Below are 21,458 nucleotides of genomic sequence, written 5' to 3'. Positions count from 1 at the left end.
TCTCATTGTATATGGCAAGCTTTGCCACTATGCAAGCGGTTCTTACGCTGGTATTCAACTACAAGGCCTTCTATGGCTCTGAATTTGACCAAAACCTTAGTGATTCTGCATCTCCACCTCAAACTTATTATAGCAGCAATTCATGAGATTGAAGATCACCCTAGCTCCACTGTTACATATTACTATGATTATTCTAGAGATCCTGGAAGATGACCCGTGGGAAGTACATCGCTGGGGTCGATCTTGGAAAGGACATAGTTGTGACTAGCTAGATTTGCTTGTTATTAGGCAGATATGGTGTGATGACTATCAGCAATGGATTTTCATAATGGCTGTTTTTTATATCCTGTTTAAAAGGATGCCAAGGGAAATTCAGGCCCAAAGCATCGCTCCCAGCATTTTGTAGCAGGAGCTGGTGTGGCATAACACCCAAGGTGAAAACCCAAGTAAAGAGACCCTCAGGACATACAAAGCAGGACTACACCACCAGCTTCTCTCTTGTAGACCTTTTGAATTACATCAATGTTGTTTCATTCAATCCTGGATTATAATACGAAAGTCATGCTCATTCAGTAATTTAAATAGTTATGGAAGAGTGTTGGCTCCAGAGACACATGATGAAACTATTTAATATTGAAGCCATCAATTGGAATGGACAATGCTGCTCATACGGGGCAATTCATGATGATGCTGGTGGCGGAGTCGCTTTTGTGTTCAGAGTTTCCAATTCATTGTTCAGGAATAATTAAAGAAAGCGCCTCATTTGGATGTGCCTGAAGACTTGGAGCTTGACTACCATCAGTTGCATCTGCAACTGGCTTATGAGACTTGTTTGGAGGTTCTAGAAGGGAGCGCAGCAATTATAATACCCTGGAGACAGACTGGAGCAAATACTTCTTTTACAGAAGAGCCACCCAAAACTATCAAGAACGCAGCTTGATTAAGGGTGCACATGGAGCAATTACGGGGAAAGAAAGCTTAAATGTGTTAAGCTTTATATCCAAAGCAATGATGGAACTCAACAGGGTGAAATATGTTGCAGAGATATCGCTTGCATGGCTACTCATACTTCCATTGCTGACAAACATCAAGCCATTTCTATCTAATCTATGAGCTGCTGTCATGTTGAAACTTGATTATCGCATAGTTTTGTGCATCAGACTCTCAGTTTTAGATCTAATAACATTCAAGGAGATAAAAACAGTGGAGGCAGGGCGAGCTCCAACCCCATAGTCACAATAACGTACCACCAAGTACTGCAAAGTCTTAGTTGAACTGAGTACATATACCAACTAGGTTTCAGTGGTTTATACATAGTATGCCACCTCAAAGGAATGAATGCCACATTTTGTTAATAAGTTATAGATTCTGTGATAAATGCAATTAATGAAAACACTGTAGTAAACGAAGAGCATTTCTCAATTTAAAATAAGCCACAGATGACCTCAATAGTTGACTATAGGACACTAATGTGAGAAAAGACCTAATTCAGCATCAAAATTGAAAAGAATAGTATTCTCATCAATATTCTGATTTACTTATCATGCAGTGATAAAAGATGAAATAACCTTCTACTTGAGATAAAAAAAATGTAAATCGAATGCACTTATGATGTAATTCTGCAGGCATGCTAGAGATATATAAAAGTTATTAATACTTTGACGGGCATCTAAATATGAAATTGATTTAGGAAGCAATAAAAGGTGTGAGTAATGTTGGCTATTTCAACATACATGCAAGCCACATTCAAAGTATAAATGAAACTTAATTATGACTTTCAAATGAAGAATCAGTGCCTAGGGTGCTATCAATAGATCTGTATATTAATATTTCTCCTATCAATCAGGTGGTTAAAAAGCCTTCTTTCATTTCCCAATCTTGAAAACTGTTTCTTGAACGCATTCTTCATATACAATATGCCTTTATTTACTAATACCCTGATCCCTTTACACTTGAAATGAACCAGAGATCTGTTTCTTTGAACCTCCAGGAAGCACTTTAGAAAAGAAGGCAGGCACACAAAAACCCTCACCTTCATATTTCACTACTATAATTCACTATGCTCAGTGTACTTCACTGCTTGATTAAGTGGTATCTATGCACCATGGCCAAACTGTTATAAAGGTAGGCAAGACACATTGAGGACACTTGGCTTTTTTCTGTATTGGATTTCCCTTTTACTGACACTTTCCCCAAACACTCTTTTCTTCTTCTTTATCTCCTTATCGAATAGGATTGTAAAACTAATTCACCCTTGATGACTTTAATCCATGAGATCCTATACTCTGAAAAGTGAAGTATTACAAAAAATTTGGTGAATTCTATGTTCCGCTCATTGTTAATTTATGGAAAATGTTAAGCTTAATTAATTTTTGGGAAATATGATTTTTATTCTTCTTTGAATATGCAATTAAAATAATAAAATGTTGTCTCATTGTACATGGCAAGCTTTGCCACTATGCAAGCGGTTCTTACGCTGGTATTCAACTACAAGGCCTTCTATGGCTCTGAATTTGGCCAAAACCGTAGTGATTCTGTATCTCCACCTCAAACTTATTATAGCAGCAATTCATGAGATTGAAGATCACCCTAGCTCCACTGTTACATATTACTATGATTATCCTAGAGATCCTGGAAGATGACCCGTGGGAAGTACATCGCTGGGGTCGATCTTGGAGAGGACACTGTTGTGACTAGCTAGATTTGCTTGTTATTAGGCAGATATGGTGTGATGACTATCAGCAATGGAATTTCATAATGGCTATTTTTTATATCCTGTTTAAAAGGATGCCAAGGGAAATTCAGGCCCAAAGCATCGCTCCCAGCATTTTGTAGCAGGAGCTGGTGTGGCATAACACCCAAGGTGAAGACCCAAGTAAAGAGACCCTCAGGACATACAAAGCAGGACTACACCATCAGCTTCACTCTTGTAGAACTTTTGAATTAAATCAATGTTGTTTCATTCAATCCTGGATTATAATACGAAAGTCATGCTCATTCAGTAATTTAAATAGTTATGGAAGAGTGTTGGCGCCAGAGACACATGATGAAACTATTTAATATTGAAGCCATCAATTGGAATGGACAATGCTGCTCATACGGGGCAATTCATGATGATGCTGGTGGCGGAGTCGCTTTTGTGTTCAGAGTTTCCAATTTATTGTTCAGGAACAATTAAAGAAAGCGCCTCATTTGGATGTGCCTGAAGACTTGGAGCTTGACTACCATCAGTTGCATCTGCAACTGGCTTATGAAACTTGTTTGGAGGTTCTAGAAGGGAGCGCAGCAATTATAATACCCTGGAGACAGACTGGAGCAAATATTTCTTTTACAGAAGAGCCACCCAAAACTATCAAGAACGCAGCTTGATTAAGGGTGCACATGGAGCAATTACGGGGAAAGAAAGCTTAAATGTGTTACGCTTTATATCCAAAGCAATGATGGAACCCAACAGGGTGAAATATGTTGCAGAGATATCGCTTGCATGGCTACTCAAACTTCCATTGCTGACAAACATCAAGCCATTTCTATCTAATCTATGAGCTGCTGTCATGTTGAAACTTGATTATCGCATAGTTCTGTGCATCAGACTCTCAGTTTTAGATCTAATAACATTCAAGGAGATAAAAACAGTGGAGGCAGGGCGAGCTCCAACCCCATAGTCACAATAACGTCCCACCAAGTACTGTAAAGTCTTAGTTGAACTGAGTACATATACCAACTAGGTTTCAGTGGTTTATACATAGTATGCCACCTCAAAGGAATGAATGCCACATTTCGTTAATAAGTTATAGATTCTGTGATAAATGCAATTAATGAAAACACTGTAGTAAACCAAGAGCATTTCTCAATTTAAAATAAGCCACAGATGACCTCAATAGTTAACTATAGGACACTAATGTGAAAAAAGACCTAATTCAGCATCAAAATTGAAAAGAATAGTATTCTCATCAATATTCTGATTTACTTATCATGCAGTGATAAAAGATGAAATAACCTTCTACTTGAGATAAAAAAAAATGTAAATCGAATGCACTTATGATGTAATTCTGCAAGCATGCTAGAGATATATAAAAGTTATTAATACTTTGACGGGCATCTAAATATGAAATTGATTTAGGAAGCAATAAAAGGCGTGAGTAATGTTGGCTATTTCAACATACATGCAAGCAACATTCAAAGTATAAATGAAACTTAATTATGACTTTCAAATGAAGAATCAGTGCCTAGGGTGCTATCAATAGATCTGTATATTAATATTTCTCCTATCAATCAGGTGGTTAAAAAGCCTTCTTTCATTTTCCAATCTTGAAAACTGTTTCTTGAACGCATTCTTCATATACAATATGCCTTTATTTACTAATACCCTGATCCCTTTACACTTGAAATGAACCAGAGATCTGTTTCTTTGAACCTCCAGGAAGCACTTTAGAAAAGAAGGCAGGCACACAAAAACCCTCACCTTCATATTTCACTACTATAATTCACTATGCTCAGTGTACTTCACTGCTTGATTAAGTGGTATCTATGCACCATGGCCAAACTGTTATAAAGGTAGGCAAGACACATTGAGGACACTTGGCTTTTTTCTGTATTGGATTTCCCTTTTACTGACACTTTCCCCAAACACTCTTTTCTTCTTCTTTATCTCCTTATCGAATAGGATTCTAAAACTAAGTCACCCTTGATGACTTTAATCCATGAGATCCTATACTCTGAAAAGTGAAGTATTACAAAAAATTTGGTGAATTCTATGTTGCGCTCATTGTTAATTTATGGAAAATTTTAAGCTTAATTAATTTTTGGGAAATATGATTTTTATTCTTCTTTGAATATGCAATTAAAAAAATAAAATGTTGTCTCATTGTATATGGCAAGCTTTGCCACTATGCAAGCGGTTCTTACGCTGGTATTCAACTACAAGGCCTTCTATGGCTCTGAATTTGGCCAAAACCTTAGTGATTCTGCATCTCCACCTCAAACTTATTATAGCAGCAATTCATGAGATTGAAGATCACCCTAGCTCCACTGTTACATATTACTATGATTATCCTAGAGATCCTGGAAGATGACCCGTGGGAAGTACATCGCTGGGGTCGATCTTGGAAAGGACACTGTTGTGACTAGCTAGATTTGCTTGTTATTAGGCAGATATGGTGTGATGACTATCAGCAATGGAATTTCATAATGGCTATTTTTTATATCCTGTTTAAAAGGATGCCAAGGGAAATTCAGGCCCAAAGCATCGCTCCCAGCATTTTGTAGCAGGAGCTGGTGTGGCATAACACCCAAGGTGAAAACCCAAGTAAAGAGACCCTCAGGACATACAAAGCAGGACTACACCACCAGCTTCTCTCTTGTAGACCTTTTGAATTACATCAATGTTGTTTCATTCAATCCTGGATTATAATACGAAAGTCATGCTCATTCAGTAATTTAAATAGTTATGGAAGAGTGTTGGCGCCAGAGACACATGATGAAACTATTTAATATTGAAGCCATCAATTGGAATGGACAATGCTGCTCATACGGGGCAATTCATGATGATGCTGGTGGCGGAGTCGCTTTTGTGTTCAGAGTTTCCAATTTATTGTTCAGGAACAATTAAAGAAAGCGCCTCATTTGGATGTGCCTGAAGACTTGGAGCTTGACTACCATCAGTTGCATTTGCAACTGGCTTATGAGACTTGTTTGGAGGTTCTAGAAGGGAGCGCAGATATTATAATACCCTGGAGACAGACTGGAGCAAATACTTCTTTTACAGAAGAGCCACCCAAAACTATCAAGAACGCAGCTTGATTAAGGGTGCACATGGAGCAATTACGGGGAAAGAAAGCTTAAATAAGTTAAGCTTTATATCCAAAGCAATGATGGAACCCAACAGGGTGAAATATGTTGCAGAGATATCGCTTGCATGGCTACTCAAACTTCCATTGCTGACAAACATCAAGTCATTTCTATCTAATCTATGAGCTGCTGTCATGTTGAAACTTGATTATCGCATAGTTCTGTGCATCAGACTCTCAGTTTTAGATCTAATAACATTCAAGGAGATAAAAACAGTGGAGGCAGGGCGAGCTCCAACCCCATAGTCACAATAACGTCCCACCAAGTACTGCAAAGTCTTAGTTGAACTGAGTACATATACCAACTAGGTTTCAGTGGTTTATACATAGTATGCCACCTCAAAGGAATGAATGCCACATTTTGCTAATAAGTTATAGATTCTGTGATAAATGCAATTAATGAAATCACTCTAGTAAACCAAGAGCATTTCTCAATTTAAAATAAGCCACAGATGACCTCAATAGTTGACTATAGGACACTAATGTGAAAAAAGACCTAATTCAGCATCAAAATTGGAAAGAATAGTATTCTCATCAATATTCTGATTTACTTATCATGCAGTGATAAAAGATGAAATAACCTTCTACTTGAGATAAAAAAAAATGTAAATCGAATGCACTTATGATGTAATTCTGCAAGCATGCTAGAGATATATAAAAGTTATTAATACTTTGACGGGCATCTAAATATGAAATAGATTTAGGAAGCAATAAAAGGTGTGAGTAATATTGGCTATTTCAACATACATGCAAGCAACATTCAAAGTATAAATGAAACCTATTTATGACTTTCAAATGAAGAATCAGTGCCTAGGGTGCTATCAATAGATGTGTATATTAATATTTCTCCTATCAATCAGGTGGTTAAAAAGCCTTCTTTTATTTCTCAATCTTGAAAACTGTTTCTTGAACGCATTCTTCATATACAATATGCCTTTATTTACTAATACCCTGATCCCTTTACACATGAAATGAACCAGAGATCTGTTTCTTTGAACCTCCAGGAAGCACTTTAGAAAAGAAGGCAGGCACACAAACACCCTCACCTTCATATTTCACTACTATAATTCACTATGCTCAGTGTACTTCACTGCTTGATTAAGTGGTATCTATGCACCATGGCCAAACAGTTATAAAGGTAGGCAAGACACATTGAGGACACTTGGCTTTTTTCTGTATTGGATTTCCCTTTTACTGACACTTTCCCCAAACACTATTTTCTTCTTCTTTATCTCCTTATCGAATAGGATTCTAAAACTAATTCACCCTTGATGACTTTAATTCATGAGATCCTATACTCTGAAAAGTGAAGTATTACAAAAAATTTGGTGAATTTTATGTTCCGCTCATTGTTAATTTATGGAAAATTTTAAGCTTAATTAATTTTTGGGAAATATGATTTTTATTCTTTATTGAATATGCAATTAAAAAAATAAAATGTTGTCTCATTGTATATGGCAAGCTTTGCCACTATGCAAGCGGTTCTTACGCTGGTATTCAACTACAAGGCCTTCTATGGCTCTGAATTTGGCCAAAACCTTTGTGATTCTGCATCTCCACCTCAAACTTATTATAGCAGCAATTCATGAGATTGAAGATCACCCTAGCTCCACTGTTACATATTACTATGATTATCCTAGAGATCCTGGAAGATGACCCGTGGGAAGTACATCGCTGGGGTCGATCTTGGAGAGGACACTGTTGTGACTAGCTAGATTTGATTGTTCTTAGGCAGATATGGTGTGATGACTATCAGCAATGGAATTTCATAATGGCTATTTTTCATATCCTGTTTAAAAGGATGCCAAGGGAAATTCAGGCCCAAATCATCGCTCCCAGCATTTTGTAGCAGGAGCTGGTGTGGCATAACACCCAAGGTGAAAACCCAAGTAAAGAGACCCTCAGGACATACAAAGCAGGACTACACCACCAGCTTCTCTCTTGTAGACCTTTTGAATTACATAAATGTTGTTTCATTCAATCCTGGATTATAATACGAAAGTCATGCTCATTCAGTAATTTAAATAGTTATGGAAGAGTGTTGGTGCCAGAGACACATGATGAAACTATTTAATATTGAAGCCATCAATTGGAATGGACAATGCTGCTCATACGGGGCAATTCATGATGATGCTGGTGGCGGAGTCGCTTTTGTGTTCAGAGTTTCCAATTTATTGTTCAGGAACAATTAAAGAAAGCGCCTCATTTGGATGTGCCTGAAGACTTGGAGATTGACTACCATCAGTTGCATCTGCAACTGGCTTATGAAACTTGTTTGGAGGTTCTAGAAGGGAGCGCAGCAATTATAATACCCTGGAGACAGACTGGAGCAAATACTTCTTTTACAGAAGAGCCACCCAAAACAATCAAGAACGCAGCTTGATTAAGGGTGCACATGCAGCAATTATGGGGAAAGAAAGCTTAAATGTGTTAAGCTTTATATCCAAAGCAATGATGGAACCCAACAGGGTGAAATATGTTGCAGAGATATCTCTTGCATGGCTACTCAAACTTCCATTGCTAACAAACATCAAGCCATTTCTATCTAATCTATGAGCTGATGTCATGTTGCAACTTGATTATCGCATAGTTTTGTGCATCAGACTCTCAGTTTTAGATCTAATAACATTCAAGGAGATAAAAACAGTGGAGGCAGGGCGAGCTCCAACCCCATAGTCACAATAACGTCCCACCAAGTACTGCAAAGTCTTAGTTGAACTGAGTACATATACCAACTAGGTTTCAGTGGTTTCTACATAGTATGCCACCTCAAAGGAATGAATGCCACATTTCGTTAATAAGTTATAGATTCTGTGATAAATGCAATTAATGAAAACACTGTAGTAAACCAAGAGCATTTCTCAATTTAAAATAAGCCACAGATGACCTCAATAGTTGACTATAGGACACTAATGTGAGAAAAGACCTAATTTAGCATCAAAATTGAAAAGAATAGTATTCTCATCAATATTCTGATTTACTTATCATGCAGTGATGAAAGATGAAATAACCTTCTACTTGAGATAAAAAAATGTAAATTGAATGCACTTATGATGTAATTCTGCAAGCATGCTAGAGATATATAAAAGTTATTAATACTTTGACGGGCATCTAAATATGAAATCGATTTAGGAAGCAATAAAAGGTGTGAGTAATGTTGGCTATTTCAACATACATGCAAGCAACATTCAAAGTATAAATGAAACTTAATTATGACTTTCAAATGAAGAATCAGTGCCTAGGGTGCTATCAATAGATCTGTATATTAATATATCTCCTATCAATCAGGTGGTTAAAAAGCCTTCTTTCATTTCCCAATCTTGAAAACTGTTTCTTGAACGCATTCTTCAAATACAATATGCCTTTATTTACTAATACCCTGATCCCTTTACACTTGAAATGAACAAGAGATCTGTTTCTTTGAACCTCCAGGAAGCACTTTAGAAAAGAAGGCAGGCCCACAAAAACCCTCACCTTCATATTTCACTACTATAATTCACTAAACTCAGTGTACTTCACTGCTTGTTTAAGTGGTATCTATGTACCATGGTCAAACGGTTATAAAGGTAGGCAAGACACATTGAGGACACTTGGCTTTTTTCTGTATTGGATTTCCCTTTTACTGACACTTTCCCCAAACACTCTTTTCTTCTTCTTTATCTCCTTATCGAATAGGATTCTAAAACTAATTCACCCTTGATGACTTTAATCCATGAGATCCTATACTCTGAAAAGTGAAGTATTACAAAAAATTGGTGAATTCTATGTTCCGCTCATTGTTAATTTATGGAAAATGTAAGCTTAATTAATTTTTGGGAAATATGATTTTTATTCTTTTTTGAATATGCAATTAAAAAAATAAAATGTTGTCTCATTGTATATGGCAAGCTTTGCCACTATGCAAGCGGTTCTTACGCTGGTATTCAACTACAAGGCCTTCTATGGCTCTGAATTTGGCCAAAACCTTAGTTATTCTGCATATCCACCTCAAACTTATTATAACAGCAATTCATGAGATTGAAGATCACCCTAGCTCCACTGTTACATATTACTATGATTATCCTAGAGATCCTGGAAGATGACCCATGGGAAGTACATCGCTGGGGTCGATCTTGGAGAGGACACTGTTGTGACTAGCTAGATTTGCTTGTTATTAGGCAGATATGGTGTGATGACTATCAGCAATGGAATTTCATAATGGCTATTTTTTATATCCTGTTTAAAAGGATGCCAAGGGAAATTCAGGCCCAAAGCATCGCTCCCAGCATTTTGTAGCAGGAGCTGGTGTGGCCAAACACCCAAGGTGAAAACCCAAGTAAAGAGACCCTCAGGACATACAAAGCAGGACTACACCACCAGCTTCTCTCTTGTAGGCCTTTTGAATTACATCAATGTTGTTTCATTTAATCCTGGATTATAATACGAAAGTCATGCTCATTCAGTAATTTAAATAGTTATGGAAGAGTGTTGGCGCCAGAGACACATGATGAAACTATTTAATATTGAAGCCATCAATTGGAATGGAGAATGCTGCTCATACGGGGCAATTCATGATGATGCTGGTGGCGGAGTCGCTTTTGTGTTCAGAGTTTCCAATTCATTGTTCAGGAATAATTAAAGAAAGCGCCTCATTTGGATGTGCCTGAAGACTTGGAGCTTGACTACCATCAGTTGCATCTGCAACTGGCTTATGAGACTTGTTTGGAGGTTCTAGAAGGGAGCGCAGCAATTATAATACCCTGGAGACAGACTGGAGCAAATACTTCTTTTACAGAAGAGCCACCCAAAACTATCAAGAACGCAGCTTGATTAAGGGTGCACATGGAGCAATTACGGGGAAAGAAAGCTTAAATGTGTTAAGCTTTATATCCAAAGCAATGATGGAACCCAACAGGGTGAAATATGTTGCAGAGATATCGCTTGCATGGCTACTCAAACTTCCATTGCTGACAAACATCAAGCCATTTCTATCTAATCTATGAGCTGCTGTCATGTTGAAACTTGATTATCGCATAGTTTTGTGCATCAGACTCTCAGTTTTAGAACTAATAACATTCAAGTAGATAAAAACAGTGGAGGCAGGGCGAGCTCCAACCCCATAGTCACAATAACGTACCACCAAGTACTGCAAAGTCTTAGTTGAACTGAGTACATATACCAACTAGGTTTCAGTGGTTTATACATAGTATGCCACCTCAAAGGAATGAATGCCACATTTTGTTAATAAGTTATAGATTCTGTGATAAATGCAATTAATGAAAACACTGTAGTAAACGAAGAGCATTTCTCAATTTAAAATAAGCCACAGATGACCTCAATAGTTGACTATAAGACACTAATGTGAGAAAAGACCTAATTCAGCATCAAAACTGAAAAGAATAGTATTCTCATCAATATTCTGATTTACTTATCATGCAGTGATAAAAGATGAAATAACCTTCTACTTGAGATAAAAAAATGTAAATCGAATGCACTTATGATGTAATTCTGCAAGCATGCTAGAGATATATAAAAGTTATTAATACTTTGACGGGCATCTAAATATGAAATTGATTTAGGAAGCAATAAAAGGTGTGAGTAATGTTGGCTATTTCAACATACATGCAAGCCACATTCAAAGTATAAATGAAACTTAATTATGACTTTCAAATGAAGAATCAGTGCCTAGGGTGCTATCAATAGATCTGTATATTAATATTTCTCCTATCAATCAGGTGGTTAAAAAGCCTTCTTTCATTCCCCAATCTTGAAAACTGTTTCTTGAACGCATTCTTCATATACAATATGCCTTTATTTACTAATACCCTGATCCCTTTACACTTGAAATGAACCAGAGATCTGTTTCTTTGAACCTCCAGGAAGCACTTTAGAAAAGAAGGCAGGCACACAAAAACCCTCACCTTCATATTTCACTACTATAATTCACTATGCTCAGTGTACTTCACTGCTTGATTAAGTGGTATCTATGCACCATGGCCAAACAGTTATAAAGGTAGGAAAGACACATTGAGGACACTTGGCTTTTTTCTATATTGGATTTCCCTTTTACTGACACTTTCCCCAAACACTCTTTTCTTCTTCTTTATCTCCTTATCGAATAGGATTCTAAAACTAATTCACCCTTGATGACTTTAATCCATGAGATCCTATACTCTGAAAAGTGAAGTATTACAAAAAATTTGGTGAATTCTATGTTCCGCTCATTGATAATTTATGGAAAATTTTAAGCTTAATTAATTTTTGGGAAATATGATTTTTATTCTTCTTTGAATATGCAATTAAAAAAATAAAATGTTGTCTCATTGTATATGGCAAGCTTTGCGACTATGCAAGCGGTTCTTACGCTGGTATTCAACTACAAGGCCTTCTATGGCTCTGAATTTGGCCAAAACCTTAGTGATTCTGCATCTCCACCTCAAACTTATTATAGCAGCAATTCATGAGATTGTAGATCACCCTAGCTCCACTGTTACATATTACTATGATTATCCTAGAGATCCTGGAAGATGACCCGTGGGAAGTACATCGCTAGGGTCGATCTTGGAAAGGACACAGTTGTGACTAGCTAGATTTGCTTGTTATTAGGCAGATATGGTGTGATGACTATCAGCAATGGATTTTCATAATGGCTGTTTTTTATATCCTGTTTAAAAGGATGCCAAGGGAAATTCAGGCCCAAAGCATCGCTCCCAGCATTTTGTAGCAGGAGCTGGTGTGGCATAACACCCAAGGTGAAAACCCAAGTAAAGAGACCCTCAGGACATACAAAGCAGGACTACACCACCAGCTTCTCTCTTGTAGACCTTTTGAATTACATCAATGTTGTTTCATTCAATCCTGGATTATAATACGAAAGTCATGCTCATTCAGTAATTTAAATAGTTATGGAAGAGTGTTGGCTCCAGAGACACATGATGAAACTATTTAATATTGAAGCCATCAATTGGAATGGACAATGCTGCTCATACGGGGCAATTCATGATGATGCTGGTGGTGGAGTCGCTTTTGTGTTCAGAGTTTCCAATTCATTGTTCAGGAATAATTAAAGAAAGCGCCTCATTTGGATGTGCCTGAAGACTTGGAGCTTGACTACCATCAGTTGCATCTGCAACTGGCTTATGAGACTTGTTTGGAGGTTCTAGAAGGGAGCGCAGCAATTATAATACCCTGGAGACAGACTGGAGCAAATACTTCTTTTACAGAAGAGCCACCCAAAACTATCAAGAACGCAGCTTGATTAAGGGTGCACATGGAGCAATTACGGGGAAAGAAAGCTTAAATGTGTTAAGCTTTATATCCAAAGCAATGATGGAACCCAACAGGGTGAAATATGTTGCAGAAATATCGCTTGCATGGCTACTCAAACTTCCATTGCTGACAAACATCAAGCCATTTCTATCTAATCTATGAGCTGCTGTCATGTTGAAACTTGATTATCGCATAGTTTTGTGCATCAGACTCTCAGTTTTAGAACTAATAACATTCAAGGAGATAAAAACAGTGGAGGCAGGGCGAGCTCCAACCCCATAGTCACAATAACGTACCACCAAGTACTGCAAAGTCTTAGTTGAACTGAGTACATATACCAACTAGGTTTCAGTGGTTTATACATAGTATGCCACCTCAAAGGAATGAATGCCACATTTTGTTAATAAGTTATAGATTCTGTGATAAATGCAATTAATGAAAACACTGTAGTAAACGAAGAGCATTTCTCAATTTAAAATAAGCCACAGATGACCTCAATAGTTGACTATAGGACACTAATGTGAGAAAAGACCTAATTCAGCATCAAAATTGAAAAGAATAGTATTCTCATCAATATTCTGATTTACTTATCATGCAGTGTTAAAGATGAAATAACCTTCTACTTGAGATAAAAAAAATGTAAATCGAATGCACTTATGATGTAATTCTGCAAGCATGCTAGAGATATATAAAAGTTATTAATACTTTGACGGGCATCTAAATATGAAATTGATTTAGGAAGCAATAAAAGGTGTGAGTAATGTTGGCTATTTCAACATACATGCAAGCCACATTCAAAGTATAAATGAAACTTAATTATGACTTTCAAATGAAGAATCAGTGCCTAGGGTGCTATCAATAGATCTGTATATTAATATTTCTCCTATCAATCAGGTGGTTAAAAAGCCTTCCTTCATTTCCCAATCTTGAAAACTGTTTCTTGAACGCATTCTTCATATACAATATGCCTTTATTTACTAATACCCTGATCCCTTTACACTTGAAATGAACCAGAGATCTGTTTCTTTGAACCTCCAGGAAGCACTTTAGAAAAGAAGGCAGGCACACAAAAACCCTCATCTTCATATTTCACTACTATAATTCACTATGCTCAGTGTACTTCACTGCTTGATTAAGTGGTATCTATGCACCATGGCCAAACAGTTATAAAGGTAGGCAAGACACATTGAGGACACTTGGCTTTTTTATGTATTGGATTTCCCTTTTACTGACACTTTCCCCAAACACTCTTTTCTTCTTCTTTATCTCCTTATCAAATAGGATTCTAAAACTAATTCACCCTTGATGACTTTAATCCATGAGATCCTATACTCTGAAAAGTGAAGTATTACAAAAAATTTGGTGAATTCTATGTTCCGCTCATTGTTAATTTATGGAAAATTTTAAGCTTAATTAATTTTTGGGAAATATGATTTTTATTCTTCTTTGAATATGCAATTAAAAAAATAAAATGTTGTCTCATTGTATATGGCAAGCTTTGCGACTATGCAAGCGGTTCTTACGCTGGTATTCAACTACAAGGCCTTCTATGGCTCTGAATTTGGCCAAAATCTTAGTGATCCTGCATCTCCACCTCAAACTTATTATAGCAGCAATTCATGAGATTGAAGATCACCCTAGCTCCACTGTTACATATTACTATGATTATCCTAGAGATCCTGGAAGATGACCCGTGGGAAGTACATCGCTGGGGTCGATCTTGGAAAGGACACAGTTGTGACTAGCTAGATTTGCTTGTTATTAGGCAGATATGGTGTGATGACTATCAGCAATGGATTTTCATAATGGCTGTTTTTTATATCCTGTTTAAAAGGATGCCAAGGGAAATTCAGGCCCAAAGCATCGCTCCCAGCATTTTGTAGCAGGAGCTGGTGTGGCATAACACCCAAGGTGAAAACCCAAGTAAAGAGACCCTCAGGACATACAAAGCAGGACTACACCACCAGCTTCTCTCTTGTAGACCTTTTGAATTACATCAATGTTGTTTCATTCAATCCTGGATTATAATACGAAAGTCATGCTCATTCAGTAATTTAAATAGTTATGGAAGAGTGTTGGCTCCAGAGACACATGATGAAACTATTTAATATTGAAGCCATCAATTGGAATGGACAATGGTGCTCATACGGGGCAATTCATGATGATGCTGGTGGCGGAGTCGCTTTTGTGTTCAGAGTTTCCAATTTATTGTTCAGGAACAATTAAAGAAAGCGCCTCATTTGGATGTGCCTGAAGACTTGGAGCTTGACTACCATCAGTTGCATCTGCAACTGGCTTATGAAACTTGTTTGGAGGTTCTAGAAGGGAGCTCAGCAATTATAATACCCTGGAGACAGACTGGAGCAAATACTTCTTTTACAGAAGAGCCACCCAAAACTATCAAGAACGCAGCTTGATTAAGGGTGCACATGGAGCAATTACGGGGAAAGAAAGCTTAAATGTGTTAAGCTTTATATCCAAAGCAATGATGGAACCCAACAGGGTGAAATATGTTGCAGAGATATCTCTTGCATGGCTACTCAAACTTCCATTGCTAACAAACATCAAGCCATTTCTATCTAATCTATGAGCTGATGTCATGTTGCAACTTGATTATCGCATAGTTTTGTGCATCGGACTCTCAGTTTTAGATCTAATAACATTCAAGGAGATAAAAACAGTGGAGGCAGGGCGAGCTCCAACACCATAGTCACAATAACGTCCCACCAAGTACTGCAAAGTCTTAGTTGAACTGAGTACATATACCAACTAGGTTTCAGTGGTTTCTACATAGTATGCCACCTCAAAGGAATGAATGCCACATTTCGTTAATAAGTTATAGATTCTGTGATAAATGCAATTAATGAAAACACTGTAGTAAACCAAGAGCATTTCTCAATTTAAAATAAGCCACAGATGACCTCAATAGTTGACTATAGGACACTAATGTGAGAAAAGACCTAATTCAGCATCAAAATTGAAAAGAATAGTATTCTCATCAATATTCTGATTTACTTATCATGCAGTGATAAAAGATGAAATAACCTTCTACTTGAGATTAAAAAAATGTAAATCGAATGCACTTATGATGTAATTCTGCAAGCATGCTAGAGATATATAAAAGTTATTAATACTTTGACGGGCATCTAAATATGAAATTGATTTAGGAAGCAATAAAATGTGTGAGTAATGTTGGCTATTTCAACATACATGCAAGCCACATTCAAAGTATAAATGAAACTTAATTATGACTTTCAAATGAAGAATCAGTGCCTAGGGTGCTATCAATAGATCTGTATATTAATACTTCTCCTATCAATCAGGTGGTTAAAAAGCCTTCTTTCATTTCCCAATCTTGAAAACTGTTTCTTGAACGCATTCTTCATATACAATATGCCTTTATTTACTAATACCCTGATCCCTTTACACTTGAAATGAACCAGAGATCTGTTTCTTTGAACCTCCAGGAAGCACTTTAGAAAAGAAGGCAGGCACACAAAAACCCTCACCTTCATATTTCACTACTATAATTCACTATGCTCAGTGTACTTCACTGCTTGATTAAGTGGTATCTATGCACCATGGCCAAACAGTTATAAAGGTAGGCAAGACACATTGAGGACACTTGGCTTTTTTATGTATTGGATTTCCCTTTTACTGACACTTTCCCCAAACACTCTTTTCTTCTTCTTTATCTCCTTATCGAATAGGATTCTAAAACTAATTCACCCTTGATGACTTTAATCCATGAGATCCTATACTCTGAAAAGTGAAGTATTACAAAAAATTTGGTGAATTCTATGTTCCGCTCATTGTTAATTTATGGAAAATTTTAAGCTTAATTAATTTTTGGGAAATATGATTTTTATTCTTCTTTGAATATGCAATTAAAAAAATAAAATGTTGTCTCATTGTATATGGCAAGCTTGCGACTATGCAAGCGGTTCTTACGCTGGTATTCAACTACAAGGCCTTCTATGGCTCTGAATTTGGCCAAAACCTTAGTGATTCTGCATCTCCACCTCAAACTTATTATAGCAGCAATTCATGAGATTGTAGATCACCCTAGCTCCACTGTTACATATTACTATGATTATCCTAGAGATCCTGGAAGATGACCCGTGGGAAGTACATCGCTGGGGTCGATCTTGGAAAGGACACAGTTGTGACTAGCTAGATTTGCTTGTTATTAGGCAGATATGGTGTGATGACTATCAGCAATGGATTTTCATAATGGCTGTTTTTTATATCCTGTTTAAAAGGATGCCAAGGGAAATTCAGGCCCAAAGCATCGCTCCCAGCATTTTGTAGCAGGAGCTGGTGTGGCATAACACCCAAGGTGAAAACCCAAGTAAAGAGACCCTCAGGACATACAAAGCAGGACTACACCACCAGCTTCTCTCTTGTAGACCTTTTGAATTACATCAATGTTGTTTCATTCAATCCTGGATTATAATACAAAAGTCATGCTCATTCAGTAATTTAAATAGTTATGGAAGAGTGTTGGCTCCAGAGACACATGATGAAACTATTTAATATTGAAGCCATCAATTGGAATGGACAATGCTGCTCATACGGGGCAATTCATGATGATGCTGGTGGTGGAGTCGCTTTTGTGTTCAGAGTTTCCAATTCATTGTTCAGGAATAATTAAAGAAAGCGCCTCATTTGGATGTGCCTGAAGACTTGGAGCTTGACTACCATCAGTTGCATCTGCAACTGGCTTATGAGACTTGTTTGGAGGTTCTAGAAGGGAGCGCAGCAATTATAATACCCTGGAGACAGACTGGAGCAAATACTTCTTTTACAGAAGAGCCACCCAAAACTATCAAGAACGCAGCTTGATTAAGGGTGCACATGGAGCAATTACGGGGAAAGAAAGCTTAAATGTGTTAAGCTTTATATCCAAAGCAATGATGGAACCCAACAGGGTGAAATATGTTGCAGAAATATCGCTTGCATGGCTACTCAAACTTCCATTGCTGACAAACATCAAGCCATTTCTATCTAATCTATGAGCTGCTGTCATGTTGAAACTTGATTATCGCATAGTTTTGTGCATCAGACTCTCAGTTTTAGAACTAATAACATTCAAGTAGATAAAAACAGTGGAGGCAGGGCGAGCTCCAACCCCATAGTCACAATAACGTACCACCAAGTACTGCAAAGTCTTAGTTGAACTGAGTACATATACCAACTAGGTTTCAGTGGTTTATACATAGTATGCCACCTCAAAGGAATGAATGCCACATTTTGTTAATAAGTTATAGATTCTGTGATAAATGCAATAAATGAAAACACTGTAGTAAACGAAGAGCATTTCTCAATTTAAAATAAGCCACAGATGACCTCAATAGTTGACTATAGGACACTAATGTGAGAAAAGACCTAATTCAGCATCAAAATTGAAAAGAATAGTATTCTCATCAATATTCTGATTTACTTATCATGCAGTGATAAAAGATGAAATAACCTTCTACTTGAGATAAAAAAAATGTAAATCGAATGCACTTATGATGTAATTCTGCAAGCATGCTAGAGATATATAAAAGTTATTAATACTTTGACGGGCATCTAAATATGAAATTGATTTAGGAAGCAATAAAAGGTGTGAGTAATGTTGGCTATTTCAACATACATGCAAGCCACATTCAAAGTATAAATGAAACTTAATTATGACTTTCAAATGAAGAATCAGTGCCTAGGGTGCTATCAATAGATCTGTATATTAATATTTCTCCTATCAATCAGGTGGTTAAAAAGCCTTCTTTCATTTCCCAATCTTGAAAACTGTTTCTTGAACGCATTCTTCATATACAATATGCCTTTATTTACTAATACCCTGATCCCTTTACACTTGAAATGAACCAGAGATCTGTTTCTTTGAACCTCCAGGAAGCACTTTAGAAAAGAAGGCAGGCACACAAAAACCCTCACCTTCATATTTCACTACTATAATTCACTATGCTCAGTGTACTTCACTGCTTGATTAAGTGGTATCTATGCACCATGGCCAAACAGTTATAAAGGTAGGCAAGACACATTGAGGACACTTGGCTTTTTTATGTATTGGATTTCCCTTTTACTGACACTTTCCCCAAACACTCTTTTCTTCTTCTTTATCTCCTTATCGAATAGGATTCTAAAACGAATTCACCCTTGATGACTTTAATCCATGAGATCCTATACTCTGAAAAGTGAAGTATTACAAAAAATTTGGTGAATTCTATGTTCCGCTCATTGTTAATTTATGGAAAATTTTAAGCTTAATTAATTTTTGGGAAATATGATTTTTATTCTTCTTTGAATATGCAATTAAAAAAATAAAATGTTGTCTCATTGTATATGGCAAGCTTTGAGACTATGCAAGCGGTTCTTACGCTGGTATTCAACTACAAGGCCTTCTATGGCTCTGAATTTGGCCAAAATCTTAGTGATCCTGCATCTCCACCTCAAACTTATTATAGCAGCAATTCATGAGATTGAAGATCACCCTAGCTCCACTGTTACATATTACTATGATTATCCTAGAGATCCTGGAAGATGACCCGTGGGAAGTACATCGCTGGGGTCGATCTTGGAAAGGACACAGTTGTGACTAGCTAGATTTGCTTGTTATTAGGCAGATATGGTGTGATGACTATGAGCAATGGATTTTCATAATGGCTGTTTTTTATATCCTGTTTAAAAGGATGCCAAGGGAAATTCAGGCCCAAAGCATCGCTCCCAGCATTTTGTAGCAGGAGCTGGTGTGGCATAACACCCAAGGTGAAAACCCAAGTAAAGAGACCCTCAGGACATACAAAGCAGGACTACACCACCAGCTTCTCTCTTGTAGACCTTTTGAATTACATCAATGTTGTTTCATTCAATCCTGGATTATAATACGAAAGTCATGCTCATTCAGTAATTTAAATAGTTATGGAAGAGTGTTGGCTCCAGAGACACATGATGAAACTATTTAATATTGAAGCCATCAATTGGAATGGACAATGGTGCTCATACGGGGCAATTCATGATGATGCTGGTGGCGGAGTCGCTTTTGTGTTCAGAGTTTCCAATTTATTGTTCAGGAACAATTAAAGAAAGCGCCTCATTTGGATGTGCCTGAAGACTTGGAGCTTGACTACCATCAGTTGCATCTGCAACTGGCTTATGAAACTTGTTTGGAGGTTCTAGAAGGGAGCTCAGCAATTATAATACCCTGGAGACAGACTGGAGCAAATACTTCTTTTACAGAAGAGCCACCCAAAACTATCAAGAACGCAGCTTGATTAAGGGTGCACATGGAGCAATTACGGGGAAAGAAAGCTTAAATGTGTTAAGCTTTATATCCAAAGCAATGATGGAACCCAACAGGGTGAAATATGTTGCAGAGATATCTCTTGCATGGCTACTCAAACTTCCATTGCTAACAAACATCAAGCCATTTCTATCTAATCTATGAGCTGATGTCATGTTGCAACTTGATTATCGCATAGTTTTGTGCATCGGACTCTCAGTTTTAGATCTAATAACATTCAAGGAGATAAAAACAGTGGAGGCAGGGCGAGCTCCAACACCATAGTCACAATAACGTCCCACCAAGTACTGCAAAGTCTTAGTTGAACTGAGTACATATACCAACTAGGTTTCAGTGGTTTCTACATAGTATGCCACCTCAAAGGAATGAATGCCACATTTCGTTAATAAGTTATAGATTCTGTGATAAATGCAATTAATGAAAACACTGTAGTAAACCAAGAGCATTTCTCAATTTAAAATAAGCCACAGATGACCTCAATAGTTGACTATAGGACACTAATGTGAGAAAAGACCTAATTCAGCATCAAAATTGAAAAGCATAGTATTCTCATCAATATTCTGATTTACTTATCATGCAGTGATAAAAGATGAAATAACCTTCTACTTGAGATTAAAAAAATGTAAATCGAATGCACTTATGATGTAATTCTGCAAGCATGCTAGAGATATATAAAAGTTATTAATACTTTGACGGGCATCTAAATATGAAATTGATTTAGGAAGCAATAAAATGTGTGAGTAATGTTGGCTATTTCAACATACATGCAAGCCACATTCAAAGTATAAATGAAACCTAATTATGACTTTCAAATGAAGAATCAGTGCCTAGGGTGCTATCAATAGATCTGTATATTAATACTTCTCCTATCAATCAGGTGGTTAAAAAGCCTTCTTTCATTTCCCAATCTTGAAAACTGTTTCTTGAACGCATTCTTCATATACAATATGCCTTTATTTACTAATACCCTGATCCCTTTACACTTGAAATGAACCAGAGATCTGTTTCTTTGAACCTCCAGGAAGCACTTTAGAAAAGAAGGCAGGCACACAAAAACCCTC

Source organism: Lissotriton helveticus, chromosome 2_1, assembly GCF_964261635.1.
Source record: "Lissotriton helveticus chromosome 2_1, aLisHel1.1, whole genome shotgun sequence".
Taxonomy (NCBI): Eukaryota; Metazoa; Chordata; class Amphibia; order Caudata; family Salamandridae; genus Lissotriton; species Lissotriton helveticus.
The sequence above is the reverse complement of the archived record's forward strand: the minus strand, read 5'-3'. Positions refer to the sequence as shown.